The sequence below is a fragment of the Uloborus diversus genome, unplaced genomic scaffold (genome assembly GCF_026930045.1).
Source record: "Uloborus diversus isolate 005 unplaced genomic scaffold, Udiv.v.3.1 scaffold_14, whole genome shotgun sequence".
NCBI lineage: Eukaryota > Metazoa > Arthropoda > Arachnida > Araneae > Uloboridae > Uloborus > Uloborus diversus.
In genome coordinates, this window is record NW_026558098.1 from 6,557,361 (window position 1) to 6,562,651 (window position 5,291).

The 5,291-nt window shown below is 55.4% G+C and overlaps 3 non-coding genes across 3 annotated transcripts in view; all 3 read left to right on the forward strand.

The window, feature by feature from the left end:
* Positions 1-1,767, forward strand: part of LOC129232947 (small subunit ribosomal RNA) — a 1,812-nt gene extending 45 nt beyond the window's left edge. Inside the window, exon 1 of the ribosomal RNA XR_008581405.1 lies at positions 1-1,767. This exon is cut by the window's left edge and continues 45 nt beyond it. This is a non-coding gene — a ribosomal RNA (small subunit ribosomal RNA).
* A 446-nt stretch (positions 1,768-2,213) lies between these two features.
* On the forward strand, positions 2,214-2,367 carry LOC129232952 (5.8S ribosomal RNA). Its single transcript, XR_008581410.1, has one exon. It is a non-coding gene; the product is annotated as a 5.8S ribosomal RNA (ribosomal RNA).
* Positions 2,368-2,690: 323 nt separating this feature from the next.
* The window catches only part of LOC129232950 (large subunit ribosomal RNA), a 3,874-nt gene continuing 1,273 nt past the window's right edge, over positions 2,691-5,291 (forward strand). Inside the window, exon 1 of the ribosomal RNA XR_008581408.1 lies at positions 2,691-5,291. This exon is cut by the window's right edge and continues 1,273 nt beyond it. This is a non-coding gene — a ribosomal RNA (large subunit ribosomal RNA).

Consider the following 5,291-nt stretch of genomic DNA (forward strand, 5'->3'; position numbering starts at 1 on the left):
AAGCCATGCATGTCTAAGTACATGCCGTATTAAGGCGAAACCGCGAATGGCTCATTAAATCAGTTATGGTTCCTTGGATCGTACCTTCCTACTTGGATAACTGTGGCAATTCTAGAGCTAATACATGCAGCAGAGCTCCGACCTTCGGGGACGAGCGCTTTTATTAGACCAAAACCAATCGGACCTCGTGTCCGTTCCATGTGGTGACTCTGTATAACTTTGGGCTGATCGCACGGGCCCGTCCCGGCGACGTATCTTTCAAGTGTCTGCCTTATCAACTGTCGATGGTAGGTTACGCGCCTACCATGGTCGTAACGGGTGACGGGGAATCAGGGTTCGATTCCGGAGAGGGAGCCTGAGAAACGGCTACCACATCCAAGGAAGGCAGCAGGCGCGCAAATTACCCACTCCCAGAACGGGGAGGTAGTGACGAAAAATAACAATACGGGACTCTTTTGAGACCCCGTAATTGGAATGAGTACACTCTAAATCCTTTAACGAGGATCCATTGGAGGGCAAGTCTGGTGCCAGCAGCCGCGGTAACTCCAGCTCCAATAGCGTATATTAAAGTTGCTGCGGTTAAAAAGCTCGTAGTTGGATCTCAGTTCCAGACGGGCGGTCCGCCTAACGGAGGTTACTGCCTGCTCTGAACAACCAGCCGGTGTCTCTAGATGATCTTCACCGGTTGTCTTGAGTTACCGGCACGTTTACTTTGAAAAAATTAGAGTGCTCAAAGCAGGCGCGACGCCTGAATAATGGTGCATGGAATAATGGAATAGGACCTCGGTTCTATTTTGTTGGTTTTCGGAACACGAGGTAATGATTAAGAGGGACAGACGGGGGCATTCGTATTGCGACGCTAGAGGTGAAATTCTTGGACCGTCGCAAGACGAACAACTGCGAAAGCATTTGCCAAGAATGTTTCCATTAATCAAGAACGAAAGTTAGAGGTTCGAAGGCGATCAGATACCGCCCTAGTTCTAACCATAAACGATGCCAGCCAGCGATCCGGCTGTGTTCCTCAAATGACACGCCGGGCAGCTTCCGGGAAACCAAAGCCTTTGGGTTCCGGGGGAAGTATGGTTGCAAAGCTGAAACTTAAAGGAATTGACGGAAGGGCACCACCAGGAATGGAGCCTGCGGTTTAATTTGACTCAACACGGGAAATCTTACCCGATCCGGACACACGAAGGATTGACAGATTAAGAGCTCTTTCTTGATTGTGTGGGTTGTGGTGCATGGCCGTTCTTAGTTGGTGGAGTGATTTGTCTGGTTAATTCCGATAACGAACGAGACTCTAGCCTACTAAATAGACGCTCCGATCACTTAAGTTGGACGTTCTTCTTAGAGGGACAAGCGGCGTTTAGCCGCACGAGACAGAGCAATAACAGGTCTGTGATGCCCTTAGATGTTCGGGGCCGCACGCGCGCTACATTGAAGGAATCAGCGTGTGCTTTCCCTGTCCGACAGGACTGGGTAACCCGTTGAACCTCCTTCGTGCTGGGGATAGGGGCTTGTAATTGTTCCCCTTGAACGAGGAATTCCCAGTAAGCGCGAGTCATAAGCTCGTGTTGATTACGTCCCTGCCCTTTGTGCACACCGCCCGTCGCTACTACCGATTGAATGATTTAGTGAGGTCTTCGGACTGGCGCTCGGAGCTGCTTTCGGGTCGCGCCGAAGTGCCGGAAAGATGACCAAACTTGATCATTTAGAGGAAGTAAAAGTCGTAACAAGGTTTCCGTAGGTGAACCTGCGGAAGGATCATTACCGACTGAGACTCCAGTCCCCTGTATGGACTGAGACTCGTGTCAAAAACCCTGTAAGTCCGCCCTTCCCGTCGCCCGTATGTGGCGGATTGGGCCGGAGAAAAGTTCGAACGAGACCTGAGTGTCGACGTGTCGCCCATGGTGTGGCTGTGTATCCCCGGCTGTCATCGCGACGGCAGGAGGGGGGTGCGGTGTTACTGACCGTGCTAGCCTTCGAAGAGCCGACAGTTCGGCCGCATCGAGACACGTGCGACCCGGTGGCTGCCCGCCGAGGGGAGGAGTCGCGGGGACTCGCGGTCGTCCGGTATTGGACTTCCGACCCTCTGGGTTTGCTTTCCGCGAACGTTGCATCCCCGTATCCCGCCCCTCCGGGGGCGGGACGATATCTGAAACTTCTCGAACGCTCTACAGACGAGCCGAAAGGCGAGTCTAATTAAAAACCTAGACAACTCTGGGCAGTGGATCACTCGGCTCACGGGTCGATGAAGAACGCAGCCAGCTGCGAGACTTGGTGTGAATTGCAGGACACATTGAGCACTGATTTTTCGAACGCACATTGCAGCCTCGGGTCCTAACCGGGGCTTCGCCTGTCTGAGGGTCGGATGAGACTTGCAGAAGGGGCTCGTATTCCCGCTCCTACTTGGCCGCAGTCGGATGCCTCCTCTTGATCCTCCCCCGTTTACCACGGGAGGTCGAGGTGCGCGCTCCGTCGGCCTGAAGTTCTTCGTTCCCTCCCCCGCTCGCTTACGACGGCGTGGCCGCCTTGGCGTATTGGTCGTGGGCAGGAGTCCTTGAATTGACTCTCCGCTGCGCGACAGCGGTCTGTTGTCTCGCCGTCGAGTGGGGGAAAGGATGAGCGAGATGGGTGAGATCGCGCCCCAGTATCGGGCGCATCCGAAAACCGCCTTTCAATTTAAAATCTGTCGACCTCAGATCAGACGAGATGACCCGCTGAATTTAAGCATATAAATAAGCGGAGGAAAAGAAACCAACTGGGATTCCCTGAGTAACGGCGAGCGAAAAGGGAAGAGTCCAGCGCCGAATCCCCCGCTCGAGAGGGCGGTGGGAAATGTGGCGTTTGGGAGTGAGCGTTCCGGGGTTCTGACCGTGCAGCAAGTCCCCCTGACCGGGGCTGTTACCCAAAGTGGGTGCGAGGCCCATAGTTGCTGCGTCTGCTCCGGATGCGATCTCCTCGGAGTCGGGTTGCTTGGGAGTGCAACCCTAATCGGGTGGTAAACTCCACCTAAGACTAAATACGACCGTGAGACCGATAGCAAACAAGTACCGTGAGGGAAAGTTGCAAAGAACTTTGAAGAGAGAGTTCAAGAGTACGTGAAACTGCTCAGAGGTAAACGGGTGGGCCCTCGAAATCCTGTGGCGGGAGGATTCAGTCGGAGACTACGCCAGTGGCTGCCGCACAAATTATTGGGCTTCCCCGTTTCGGGACCCGTTCGGTGCCGATCGGCAATGGATTCGACGCATTTGTTTCCCGCACGAAGGACGCCGCAACCGGTTGGGAGAAGACCTGAGAGTCGGGCGAACGGCAGTTGGCCGGTGGCACTCTGTACGATGCTCCAGAGTCTGCCGGTTGTTAGCCAGAGTTCCTATCCGACTTTGGGGACATCACCCGACTGAGGTATCACGAGGCCCGCTTAATGGGCTCCTGCCGCCTCCTCCCTTTAGCGGAGTGCCGGGATCGCCTCGGGACTGATTTAGCGACTGTATTGGGTCGGGCTGCACTCGGCAATCGAGTGGGCCTGTGCCCCGCCGCAATCGTAAGTGTTGACGTGCCCGTGGGAGGCTGGTGGTTAGCGGCGAGTAGGTCGGTCACCCACCCGACCCGTCTTGAAACACGGACCAAGGAGTCTAACATGTGCGCGAGTCAATGGGTCTTGAACAGGCCTAGAGGCGCAATGAAAGCGAATGTCGTGCAGTAGCCGACAGAGTTGGGATCCCCCCCTTCGCGGTGGGGCGCACCAACGACCCGTCCTCTTCCGGCGGCCTTCGGGTCATCCGGTTGGGCGGAGTGTGAGCGCACACGTTGGGACCCGAAAGATGGTGAACTATGCCCGGGCAGGACGAGGCCAGAGGAAACTCTGGTGGAGGTCCGCAGCGGTTCTGACGTGCAAATCGATCGTCAGACCCGGGTCTAGGGGCGAAAGACTAATCGAACCATCTAGTAGCTGGTTCCCTCCGAAGTTTCCCTCAGGATAGCTGGCGCTCGAGATATCAGTCTCATCCGGTAAAGCGAATGATTAGAGGCCTTGGGGCCGAAACGGCCTCAACCTATTCTCAAACTTTAAATGGGTGAGAAGTCTGGCTTGCTCAAACGAAGCCCAGACGTACGGATGTTGAGTGCCCAGTGGGCCACTTTTGGTAAGCAGAACTGGCGCTGTGGGATGAACCAAACGTCGAGTTACGGCACCCGATGAAAGACGCTCATTAGACCCCATGAAAGGTGTTAGTCGCTTTTAACAGCAGGGCGGTGGCCATGGAAGTTGGAATTCCGCTAAGGAGTGTGTAACAACTCACCTGCCGAAGCAACTAGCCCTGAAAATGGATGGTGCTCCAGCGTTTAGCCCATACTCGACCGCTGCAGCAGAGCTCTCTAGCGAGAGGTTTATGCGGCAGTGAGTAGGAGGGTCGCGGCGGCGAGCGCAGAAGGCCAGTCCGCGAGGACGGCTGGAGCCGCCACCGGTGCAGATCTTGGTGGTAGTAGCAAATACTCAAGTGAGATCCTTGAGGACTGAAAGTGGAGAAGGGTTCCATGTGAACAGTAGTTGAACATGGGTCAGTCGGTCCTAAGGGATCGGAGAAATCCGTTCCGAAGCGGGACGTTACTATTCGCCTTGCGAGTCATGCGCGAGTCCCGCTGTCGACCGAAAGGGAATGGGGTCAATATTCCCCAACTCGGACACGGAGATCGGTCCCTCGGGATCCAGTGCGGTGACGCAAACGAGCTCGGAGATGTCGGCGGAGGACCCGGGGAAGAGTTGTCTTTTCTTTGTAAGGGTTCGTGTCCCTGGAATCGGTTCATCCGGAGAGAGGGACGCTGTTCCCGTAAAAGCACCGCGATTCTTGCGGTGTCCGGTGCCCCTCTGCCGACCCTTGAAAATCCGAGGGAGGAAGTGTGATTTTCGTGCCGGTCCGTACCCATATCCGCAGCAGGTCTCCAAGGTGAACAGCCTCTAGTCGATAGAACAATGTAGGTAAGGGAAGTCGGCAAATTCGATCCGTAACTTCGGGATAAGGATTGGCTCTGAGGGCTGGGCTTGTCGGGTTGGGGTCCGAAGTGGGTGTGGCACCGAAAAAGGACTCGGTGGGACTCGCCTAGCGGTGTGGTCCTGCCCGGACCAAGTTTGGGACCATCCCGCGGAATACCTCAACTGTGCAGAGCTCTAGGTCGAGTGCCCAGAGCTACTGCTTCGGCGGGTGTGTAACAGCCGACTCAGAACTGGTACGAACTAGGGGAATCCGACTGTTTAATTAAAACAAAGCATTGCGATGGCCTGTGATTGGTGCTGA